Genomic DNA, 12,122 nt, shown 5'->3' on the forward strand with positions numbered 1-12,122 from the left:
CTGATACCAATTATAAATGAATCCTAAAAAGTGTGTGTGTGTGTGTGTGTGTGTATATATTTATAATTGTCAATAAAAGTTTTTATTGTTAACAATCTCAATAGCTGCTTATAAAACAATTGATATCAAGGTCGGCATTTAACCCTTTCGGCAATGTGTCAGCCTGGAAAATCCATTGGGTTTCCCGTTTTGGATAATTCCCTTACTAAATTGGAACCCCTCCACGCAGGCTCAAATGGTCTATCCCCCAAAATTTAAGACCAGAAGGGTCCTGATTGTGGAACATTTTAAAATGTAGGGACACAATGTGGTTCTTAAAGCCTATTTTATTTTATTTTTTTTAATTGTTTATTTATAGCAGGAAATGGGTCCACATAGACCAACAGGTTACATACTTTCCATATATCCTACAGAGAGAAAGGCAGTACAGGTAATACATCATCAATTCTCTGCTAGCCTTATCCTCAAGCGTAAAAAGAAAAAACATCAGCATGTGGAGACGTGAATTCTCGTCATCTCGTGGTCTCACTTCCCAGTTTCTTTTTAACTAACTTGGTATCTACATTGGAACGACTTCCAATATATGGAGGGGGAGATGAAGCATAGGAGTGGGAAAGACAGAGGGGAAAAGAGAAGGGGAAAAATCAGGTATGGGGAGGTACAGGGGGTGGGGGGGGGGGCAGCAAGGTGTGTTACTCGATCATGGAGTGCTCAGATAACCAGTCGGAGTTGCAGTTACGGGGCCTCTATCTATGGCCACCATACTCAACAAGTCTTTGTCCCTGCCTGCGGCATTATGTGTCCATGTCAGATCCTCTCAGGGCCTGGCCCTCAGCCGAGTATAGAAACCCATTTCAGCCCTGCCAGGTTTTAGTGAAGGTCTCCTCTCTTTTTTGTGCTGTGAGGATAAGGTCCTCCGTTTTCCTGATGTCCTCCACCTTACGAAGCCAGAGGTCAGCGGAAGGGGTGATTTCCACTGGAGTGGTATGCAGGCCTTAGCTGCATCAAGTAGGTGGCGAATCACTGATTTCTTGTAGTTCCTGTCAGGGATATCAGAGGCGTGTAAGAGAAAGAATGCTGGGTCGTCTGTGAGGGGCCGGGCCGTGAATTGTTGTACTGTCTCACGTACCACTTTCCAGAAGTGTGTAAGTTTAGGGCAAGACCAGAAAATATGTAGCATGGTCCCTTTGTCAGTGTGACATCTCCAACATAGGTCTGATGTATTCGGGTAGAGCTGGTGGAGTAGCGAAGGGGTCCTATACCACCGTGAGAGAATTTTGTAATTTGTCTTAAAGCCTATTTTTATATTTGCCACATGTTCCGCAATTCTAATCTTTAATGCCCTTTTCATTCGACATATATACATTAATTTGCACAGACGCTCCAATAGGTAAACTACATGAGCAGTGTTGCAATTTAGGAATTCTTCTGTGGTTAACTCTATTATTGAAAGTAGAGACAAAGCTTTCCAGTATAGCGAACTTGTTCATGGCCGAGCGGTAGGATAAAGCTATATTTGTGTAAAGAGAAAAGAATTGGTCCTATATAGAAGGTATATAGATGATCTCTTTCTAATTTGGGCAGGATTATCACTTTCCCTCCAACAATTTTTGAGTGAATTAAACGATAACACTCATAATATTACACTCACCTGTGAATATAATCGGCAAAGTATTCACTTTTTAGACGTTAAGGCTACTTTCGCACTGGGGCGTTGCGTGCACTGGCGGTAAAGTGGCGCTATATTTAGCGGAGCAGTTTAAACCCCCGCTAGCGGCCGAAAAAGGGTTAAAACCGCCCACAAAACACCACTTCAGCGGCGATTTGCAGACGGGTTTGCATCGCTTCCCCATTGTTTTCAATGGGAAGGGGCGCTTTAGGAGCGGTAAATACACTGCTCTTACAGCCCTCCAAAGATGCGGCTTTCAGGATTTTTTTTGACTGCCCTGCAAGCGCACCGCTCCAGTGTGAAAGCCCTTTACTAACAGTGTACATGGTAATGTGGGCTGTATTTGAGGGATTTTTTAAATAAAGCAGGATTACGCTATGTTTCTGCATTCCTGTGTTTTTATGAACACCTTTTTGGAGTACAACTCTTACCTGCCCTCTAATATGATTATGGGAGTTTGAAGGAAAAAGATGACATTAAGGCATAACCTTTTCCTCTGCTGGGGTGAGTTTGAACCCCACTGGGGTGAAGAGTGCTGCACGTGGTGAAAACTGGGAGTTGGTGTAAGGTACACATACAATCCACTGCCTAGGATCGCCCACCTTCATAGACTTTGATACCTCATCATTGTGTATTTATTATGATTGTGTAGTTGGACACTTATCCATCATCAGCTCTCTATACACACACACACTTATATAATTTTTTTTTTTTTTTTGAGACGTGCCCAATTAAGCTGCTCTTTAGGTTGGGAAACCTGTTGCTTGCTTTGGACTGTTGCCATTGTTTTCTGTGCTGCTCACTGTTCAGTTGTATTGCTTAGGGACATCCCATGGTCTTGATAGAAGTTTGTGTCCTGTATTGTATGATCATAAAACAAGGATTTTTTACTTAAATGTAAAATCCTGTACAGTACAGAACACCTCTTTCCACTGTCCTGATAATCTGAAAACTGCCAAAAGTGGGAGGTGTTGCACTAGATTGGCTGTCTGACACGTTTTGTTTGCCGGTAGCCTCACTTGAGGGTGGCTGCATATGACCCATGGCCTTGATTAATATAAGCCTGTGTCTGTGTACTGCACTGTACAGGCAAGCCAAAAAACTATTTTTTTCCCCTAATCTTTGTAACCAGATGTTGCCTCTTGTTTAAGCAGCCATGCAATTTAACCTTCTTCAATATCCATGCTATTCTGATTCTCTAAGGTCTGAGAACATTTTTCTGCAGGATATTTTATGAGCATTGCATACAAAAGGTCTTTTGTTTTTTTATTTTGCCTCAAAACGCAGCTACTATGATTCTACAAAAGTGTGCCCATTGTTGCTGGAGTTGTATATGGCATTCTCTGCACCATCCCACACTGTAAACTTGTAATGGCTCTAACGGCTGCTAGAGGGCATGTGGGAGGAGGCTCTTAGGAAGGCTGCTGTGGCAATTTCAACATATCTGTGTGACAATAACAGTTGCATCTCAGCTAAAACCTAACTATTCATATACATTTTCCTCCTTCTAACACCTTTGCTGACTGACGTGTTTAATAAAATGTATATACTTCTCTTTTCAGCTTGCTCTGGTCTGGTCATGTGATCCTCTACGTCAGCCAACGGCAGCTGCAGGGGAATGGAAAGAGCGCTCGACCATGGATGATTAGGCCTGGTAGCAGTGACATCACCTATAGGCTCCTATAGCCCATATGTTGGCTCTCCCTCCTCTTCCCTACAGCTGCCGCAAGGGAACTAGACCATGTGATTTTGGCCTGGAGTGGACTGAATCAGTACGTATATATTGTACATCTTTTTTACACTGGTTAGTCAGCGTAGATGTTAGGATGGGGGAGGGATCATTTTTAACCACTTGCCGACCATCTCCTGTACATATACGTTGGCACTTTGAAGATCTCGGTACCAACAGCAGCTGCTGCCACAACCGAGGTATCTATCTTTGGACCCGACGGTTCTGTGTATGATAATGATGGCCTCTGCGGCAAATGCGCCCGCAAGATCACCGTTATCAGCGGGGGGAGAGGGGCCGCCCCTCTGCAGCTTACCGGAGCCGTTGGCAGTGGCGGAAGTGAGCGGGACCTGTTCATGGCTGAGGCTAATATGGCCCCCACCCATCTCCATACCATAGCAGTGCGGTAGCGACGTCAAAACGTCACTTCAGCCCATACGTCTTAAAGGGCCATTTTTCTGTTATTTTTTTCAAATGAGAAATATTTTTTTATTTTTTGCATTTAAGTCCAAATATGAGATCTGAGGACTTTTTGACCCCAGATCTCATATTTAAGAGGTCCTGTCATGCTTTTTTTTTCTATTACGAGGGATTTTTACATTCCTTGTAATAGGAATAAAAGTGACCCAATTTTATTTATTTTTTTTAAACTGTGTAAAAATAAATAAAATCAAACAAGAAAAATTTGTATTTTTTTTTTAAAGCGCCCCATCCCGACGAGCTCGCGCGCAGAAGCAAACACATACGTGAGTAGTGCCCGCATATGAAAATGGTGCTCAAACCACACATGTGACATATCGCCGTGATCATTAGTGCAAGAACAATAATTCTAGCCCTAGACCTTCTCTGTAACTTAAAACATGCAACCTGTAGAATTTTTTTAAACGTCGCCTGTGGAGATTTTTAAGGGTAAGAGTTTGACCCCATTTCACGAGCGGGCGCTTTTTTGAAGCGTGACATTTTGTTTATCAATTTACTTGGCGTAACATTAACATAAAAAAATGGTCTAACGTTACTGTGGTCTGATTTTTTTTTTTTTTTTTTTTTTATTAAAAAAAGTGAATTTTTCCCCAAAAAGTAAAAGCGCTTGTAAGACCCCTGCACAAATACGGTGTGACAAAAAGCATTGCAATGACCGCCATTTTATTGTCTAGGGTGTTGGCATTTTTTTTTTTTTTTTTTTTTTTTTTTTTAATAATGTTTGGGGGTTCTAAGTAATTTTCTAGCAAAAAAAGTGTTTTAACTTGTAAACCCTGATTCTGAAAAAGAGGTCTGGTCCTTTTTTTTTCTTTTTATTAAACCTTTTTACCTTACAATATACAATATCCACTGGCTCATGTCAACATAACAGTAACCCAGTGAGACGCCACGCAGGGCCCAACAACATTGTCACAGCTCAGGTGGCCTGTCAGAAAAATTGTCACCTTGTCCTATGCAAACTCCCAAATGCCCAGATTGAAAGAATCTTTATGTATAAATCTATTTTACTCATTCGATTCCATTTGACCTTACTCAGTAGTGTTTTGTTCCACCTCTCATAGCATTTCTATGATGACCTGCCCTTCTGTTAGGTCAAACAAGTCTTCTATCCAACTGTTATGTCTTATCCAGGAGTCTCATACTCCCCCCCCCCCCCCCCCCCCCAACCCACTGTGTTATCGGAATCGCACCATGCCCTTCATACCTTATCAAATTTTCTCCCAGATCCCCCTGCCCTGAATGTTGCTTTGTAGGATGGAAGCATAGCGTTGACCAACTTTTTCCAATAACTAATGTCTGGGGGTTGTTTATTTTTCCATTTGAGCAGAATGGCCTTCTTGCCATAGAATAATAGGATGGTGAGTAGAGTTCTCAGTGCCCCTTGAAGGAACCACCTCCTCCACCAATCCCAGCAAGCACACTCGCACAGTCAGTGGGATAGGTACCACCAACAGGTCCGACATACAGGTCGTGACCTCCCTCCAGAAATAATGAAAGTGTGAGCACTGCCAAAAGATATGGTTGGCATCTGCCGGGGAGAAGGAGCATCTCCAACACTGCATTTCCACACACTCTGGCAAGTCTGGCTGTAGTATAGTAGGTTCTATGTAAAAATTTAAATTGTATCAGTTGGTCTCTGGCTGACACTAAATGCCTAAAAGGCTGGTTCCAGAGGTCATCCCAGCCCTCTCCCTGCAGATTGGGGACTACCATTTCCCATTTGGCTCTACATTTGGTTAATGCTTTCGGTGTGCTTTTAAATAGTTCCTTGTATGCCAAAGAGAGCGTTTTGGTCAGGACCTCGGTGAAAAGCAGAGATTCAAGCGTCAATGATAGACTCCACCCTCAACCCATCAAACTGTGCCTGAAAAGCGTGGCAAAGCTGAAAAAAAAATGAAAGAAATAGGAATTGGGAAGGTCATGTCTTTAGTTGGGGAAAGTTTGTAAGTCCCCCCCCCACCCCCCCCAGTGTGTAATGTCTTTTGAGAGTTTACCCCTTTTACCGCCCATACCACGGGAATCAGGCAAGTTATAGAAATGGGGCAACTTCCGGTTCATCCATAAAGGAGTGGGCGGGGACATTCCCATATAGCTAGGAGATGCTAATTTAACTGCCAGCTCCCACGCTCTAATCGTAGCCGACATTGTTAATGTTATGGGCAAATCTGACTTGGTACCCTAAACAGAGCAAGGTGTAGACTTTCGTAAGATCCAAGATGGGCTGCCTCCAGCACCATGGCCCGAGTCCCCTTCATCTGAAATTGTCCATCTATGGGCAAACACCATTTGCCCCGCAATATAATATTTATGCCAATCTGGCAGTGCTAGCCCTCCTCGATCAGTGGGTTCTTGTAGAACTTTGATCCCTATTCTAGGTGTTTTAGGTGCCCATAGGTATGAACTAATAATGCCGTCTAATTGCTTAAAAAAGGATTTTGGTATCCCTACCGGCGTATGTTTAAGAAAGTAAATTATTACTGGAAGGATTTTCATTTTAAGTAGTCAAATTCTACCTATCAACGATAGAGGTAATTTGACCCAGGCCTGCGTTTTTTGCTTAAGAAGTGACAGCAACGGGAGTAGGTTCAAGGTCCAGTAGTCCTGCACATTTGCTGTAATTTGTACACCCAGATACTTAAGGGAGTCAACCCACTGTAATGGTAGGTCTGGATCTGCTCTGTCCTTAGCCCCGTTATCTAGCCGAAGGATTGACGACTTGCTCCAGTTAAACCTGAGCCCAGAGTATGTGGTAAATTTTCCCAGAGATTTACAGTACCGTCCTTAGGGAGTCTGCCGGGTCATTTAGAAACAAGAGCATGTCGTCCGCATACAGTGCAAGTGTTTCCTTGATTGAGCCCACCCTAATGGCCCTAACCTCCTCTACCGACCTCAGTGCGATGGCCAGGGGCTCCATAACCAGGGTAAAGAGAAAAGGAGATAATGGGCAGCCCTGTCTGGTTCCCCTACCCACCGCAAAAAAAAATCTAACGTCCTTGACCCCATTCTAATGGCCACTTTGGGGTTCTTATATAACATGGAGATCCATTTTCGAAACTGAGGCCCGAAACTCATGACCTCCAGCACCTTAAGCATGTACCCCCAGTCCACGGAGTCTAACGCTTTTTCAATGTCTATGGACACAATTGTTCTGGAGTTCGAGTCTGTGGATGGTAGCTGTAAATGTGTAAAGAGTCTCCTCGAGTTTGTCAACTTCCCTGGCATGAACCCTGTTGGGTCTATATCAACTATCGTTGGTATAACTTTGGCAAGTCTGGTCGCTAGGATTTTGGTTAAAATCTTAAGGTCTTTATTCAAAAGGGCAATGGGGCGATATGATGCACATTCGGACGGGTCTTTCCCTGGTTTCAATATCAAAATCATGTATGCTTCCAACATTGAATTTGGTAGTGAAGAGCTGTTGGTGCAGTGCTCTAGAAGCCAATTGAATCTCTTGGCCAGTTCTACGTTGGCCTTGTAGAAAACCATCCGGTCCTAGAGCTTTGTTAGGTGGGAAGGCAAAAATTGCCGTCTGTATTTCTTTAAGAGTGATCTTGGCTTGCAGCTCACTGAAATCATCCTCAGACAGGTTTGGTATAAGTTCGCCAACAGAAAGTCTAGTGACCCAGGGACATAAACTGGGGTAGGTGAATATAGGGCTGAGAAGAAATCGATAAACTCCTGCATTATGAGTGCCGGATCAGTGACAAGATCGCCCGCTCCGTTATTAATTGCTGGGATATGAGCAACCGGGTTTTGATCTGCCTCTAGCATAGCCAAGAGCTTACCTTTTTCGCCCCCCTCTAGAACTGCACACACAGTGTTCGCAGTAAGTTCCGAGCTTGTCAACCCCTTAACATGGAGAGACAGGAGTCGCTGGGCCTCCAGCAGGGTCTTCGTTCTCATTAACTCGTGCAGTTTTTATCGCAGATATACATTCTCCTCTCATTACCGCCTTGAAGGCGTCCCATACCACTGGTGGTTCAGAGGCGTCTACGTTATCTGACCAGTATGTTCTTAATTCCGACCTCCAGTTGGACAGACACCTGCTCGTTTTGTAACCAGGCCATCCTCGCCATTTCTAAAACCAAAAAAAGGGTCCTGATATGCAGCTTCTTCCCCAAAAAAACTTACGGGGAGTTCCAACCGCATCAATCGAAAGTCTGGCATAGCTTCCTCTGGTATTTCCACATCTTTCCTATGCTCGGACCAATAAAAAACATGCTGGAGCAGTACGTAGGTGAGAAGGATAAAAAGAAGGGGCCTTCACTCTTTCCCTGGGGTCACTATGCAACATTATAACGTCAGGTAGGTAATTGTCGCTGACAAGAGGCATAGCGTCAGAAAATTAGCTGATGCCAGCAAACATCTTGCATGTGAGGGATGTGACCTCTCCAATAGGAAAAATGGTATCCCAGCGAGCAATCTGTAGATCCACAGAGTAGACCCATACCCTGTATTGGTTAATGGTAGGTTCCTGGAGACTCTATACTGGGGACTCAATTTCTAGCACTTTTTCGGTGTTCCTCTGGTACTTGCATCGCTGGATTTCATATGCCCTCAGGCCAGGAGGTTTCCCATCTGTGCCTGCTCACTCTGTGGAGTGGATCACTCAACTATTGTGTGTTGCTCTTATGGCAAATTCTGGATTGACCACCAACCAACCGAACCAGTACAACATTCGGGTAGACATTATTAGCCCGACGTCACTTTTAAGAGAAATGTGCAACAGGCACAACAGGCATTAACAGGAACATGGGTAGACATCCAATGAATTGCAGTTGTTTGTCCATCCAGTCACAGGCCTCTGCAGGGTTGTCAAAGAACTTCACTCTGCCCTTGTATTGAACCCTAAGCCTGCTTGGATAGCGCATGCTGTATTGAATCTCCTTGTCCCGGAGCAGTTTGCGGACATTAAATAAACAAACGGCGTTGTTTGGCAGCTGAAAAGTCTGGAAATAGCATCAACCGAATGTTTTCGTAGTGCAGATCTTGTTTCTTTATAGATTTGGCTAGTATCGTTTCCTTATCTCTGTAGTTCAAACATCTGACGAGGAATGGTCTGGGGAATGCACCTGGTGGTCTACGGCCCGTTTGGGAATCTGTGGGCTCTCTCCACCATTTAGGTGGGGGGTAAATCCTCCAAGGCGAGGAGGTTTTTGAAGAGGGCCTCCGCAAATAGTACTGGTTTATCACCTTCCTTCTGTGCCTTCTGGTAAGCCCACCACCCTAATGTTTCTCCTTTGGCGGTTTTCCGCATCATCAGCCCTCCGCTGAAGAGACTGCACCAGATCCCTGAGCTCAGCTACATGGGTGTCTTGGGAGTGCGTGACATCCTCAACCCCTGAAACTCTGTCCTCCACCGCATTGAGCCTTCCTCTTATTTTGTCCAGATCGTGTCTGATTAGTGTACATTCAGATGATAAAAGATCTATACGTCCCATGATTTCGTACTTTCTAGCATTAATGGCTTCCAGGATGGGTCTAGTGATTGCAGCTGTGTCCACCGTTAAATGCTGTTCATCCGTAGGATCCATGTCAGGGTTCTCCTCCGCCACATCGCCGGCCTGCGCCATCTCTGCTGTGATCATTTTGGCTCGCTGCTCAGCCTTCCGTGAAGAGAAGATGGCGGGGGCGGAGCCTTGATCCGCCTCTCGTGTAGAGCGGGTCTGGCGCTGCTCTTTTGCGGCTTTGTAGGGCTTTTTGGAAGCAGAGGGTGGCATGTCCGGACTCCTCTCACCTTCCTCCGGGAGAGGGGGTGTAATATAGCCGGATTGGTGAGCTCCAAACGAGCGGATCAGTTCAGGATGTATGGCAGACTCGTGTTGCCTCGATCACATCTGGCCACGCCCCTCGAGACCTGGTCTTTAAGTGGTTAACATAGTTGGGTTTGAGATGGAAGTCTTCTTTCGTTTTACCTTTCTACTGTCTGAAATACCTGCAGTGGTCTCAACTTTTTTTGTTTCATAGGTCCGAGTCGGCTAGTGTGAACTGAGCCTAAAGGTAATCTATCAGTTCATATTGATTGGTGCCCGCCACCTTAAAACTAGTTTGTTTCCAGTGCTCTTGAGTCCTGATCCTTATCCTTAGGGAGGTTGTCCCTACAACCAGATGGATGTACTTCAGGTTACAGGTGGGTAACATTGGATGTGGACCCCCCTGGTCTCCAGATCCATCAACATACTGAACAGATGCTTGTCTCCAGGAACAGGGATGCTCTGGGGACTCTGTGGGATCAGTAAAGCCTGCTCTATGCTTTTTCTCCTTTTGAAACTCCTTCCTCATTTACTCTGCGGGAGCACGATGAAGGGCATTCTGGTGATCACCATTGCTCTGAACTGGCCCAAAAACATGTGATCTCTCTCACCTGATCAAGCTTCTGGCAGATACCCTGTGGGCCCTTCCAGATCCTCTAGGTCTCTGGTCTCAAAAATTGGCTCACCAACCTTTTGCATGGTAGCTGTGGACAAGGTAGGATGGGGTTTCCTTGTACCTTTTTTACATGCCAGTTTGTTGCTTGGTGGATCGTTACTTGGATCTTTAGTATGCACAACATTATGTTTTTTGTCATGCAGGACAACATGCGGTGCTGAGCACAGAATGACCTTTGAAGGCATCGGTTATTTGTTCTACACATTGAGTGTTTTTTTTGTTTTTGTTTTTTTTCCCTCTAGCTGTTATTTTCTTGCTTAGTTTGAGCCTATGGGTAACTGTATAATGAAATTTACCTATTTTCTAATGATGTAGTTCTTCGTAGACATGTAACTGCGCACTTCTGGCCACAATTCTCCGGCTCCAACATAAGCTGATTGTTTGCCTAATCACCTGTTGCCTAATACCTCAGAGAAACAGCCACAGGAACTCTGTTAGGGCCTATGTTATTGCAATTCCTTCATACAAGACACACTTAGTTCTTTCAGTCTGCACCCATTCCACAAGTACCCAGCAGAGGTCCTTGCTTGGCACTGGTGGATTAAAGGTGCTTGGGAGTTGCAGCACATAAGACAAATAGAGTTCCTCTGCAGGCCCTGAGGAGTCGCAAAACTACCTCTCAGGTTGATAGCAGTTAATTTGTTTTGCAACAAGAGCTTGCACTGACACTGCTCCAGCCACCTGATTTCAGCTCTCACACAGACACACAACATGAACAGAGAATTCTGCTCTAGTCTCAAAGGCCATGTTTGCTGCATCTATTCCAAAGACTTTTGCCACTGCTGGAAACGGTAGGTGCCAGGAGGTAAAAATGCTCTTCTGCCTCTCCTCCCCCTACTTGCATCACAACCTGAATTTCCTGGCACATTTACATTCGGACCGGTCATTCTTGCACAAAATAATCAATCTACTGTTCTTTTGAGGACATTCCCTCTAAGGATTGGGTTGATGGGCATTGGGCGACATTTTTGTAGTCCTTTGCTCTGGCAGGTCCAGCCCTGTATCTGACTGTTGCCATATTGTCAGTTACCCATACTATGGCACACTGGACTGGAGAACTCAATAGTAAACTCCTCTCCTGATATAGATAATCCTATTCTTTATGCAAGATTACAGCTCTTGCCTTCAGTCCTACATTAATTCTACACGCCATGTCAAATCTCCAGAATATCTTTATTATCTGTTCCTATGCAGAATTGTATGACTTGTAGGTTGGTTAGCTAAACCTCTTTGAGAAAGGGTACCCTTTGCTTGAGATTAGCTCTTCTTTGGAAAACACATCAAGGAATCCACAAGCACAACTCTATTTATTTGTCCTCCTTTTTTACCTTTATTATTCAATCTTTTTTTCCCCCTGCAGCCATCCTCATTTACTGCATCTTTTTGTGGCATACTATCCACATCTAAGCCCGCCAGACCTGCCCAGAAGCCACCTTCTTATTCAATTTTGTCTTTACCTCTGCAGGTAGGAAGAATATGCATTGACGTTTGCCCCAGCTTAGAATAGAAACATCCCAGAATTTTATTTCACGCTATCTTTTGGAGTGGTACACAGAAATCTCTATTGCGCTCTTCTTTCGATTTCCTTTCTAATACACGTTGCTATTGCTGCTTCACGAAAAGCAGGCAGTTTTCATAGTATATCCTTAGAACCCCATGGGGTGGTCATCTCCTTCTCTTTTGTTTAGGGATGTTCAACCACTCCCCTAACAGATGTGTCCTAATTACTGCAGTTGCTAGGCTGCCTGGTCTCCTGTGGACCTGCCACTATATCCCTCATATGGAAGATTTTCTACTTTTGCTAGCAAATACAAC

At 44.4% G+C, this 12,122-nt stretch overlaps 1 protein-coding gene across 17 annotated transcripts in view; it reads left to right on the forward strand.

Moving 5' to 3' along the window:
• The window catches only part of FUT8 (fucosyltransferase 8), a 308,566-nt gene that overhangs the window by 107,986 nt on the left and 188,458 nt on the right, over nucleotides 1–12,122 (forward strand). The window lies entirely within an intron of this gene.

This window comes from Lithobates pipiens, unplaced genomic scaffold (genome assembly GCF_037356315.1).
Source record: "Lithobates pipiens isolate NorthernLeopardFrog02 unplaced genomic scaffold, aLitPip1_a1.2 Scaffold_30, whole genome shotgun sequence".
Lineage (NCBI taxonomy): Eukaryota > Metazoa > Chordata > Amphibia > Anura > Ranidae > Lithobates > Lithobates pipiens.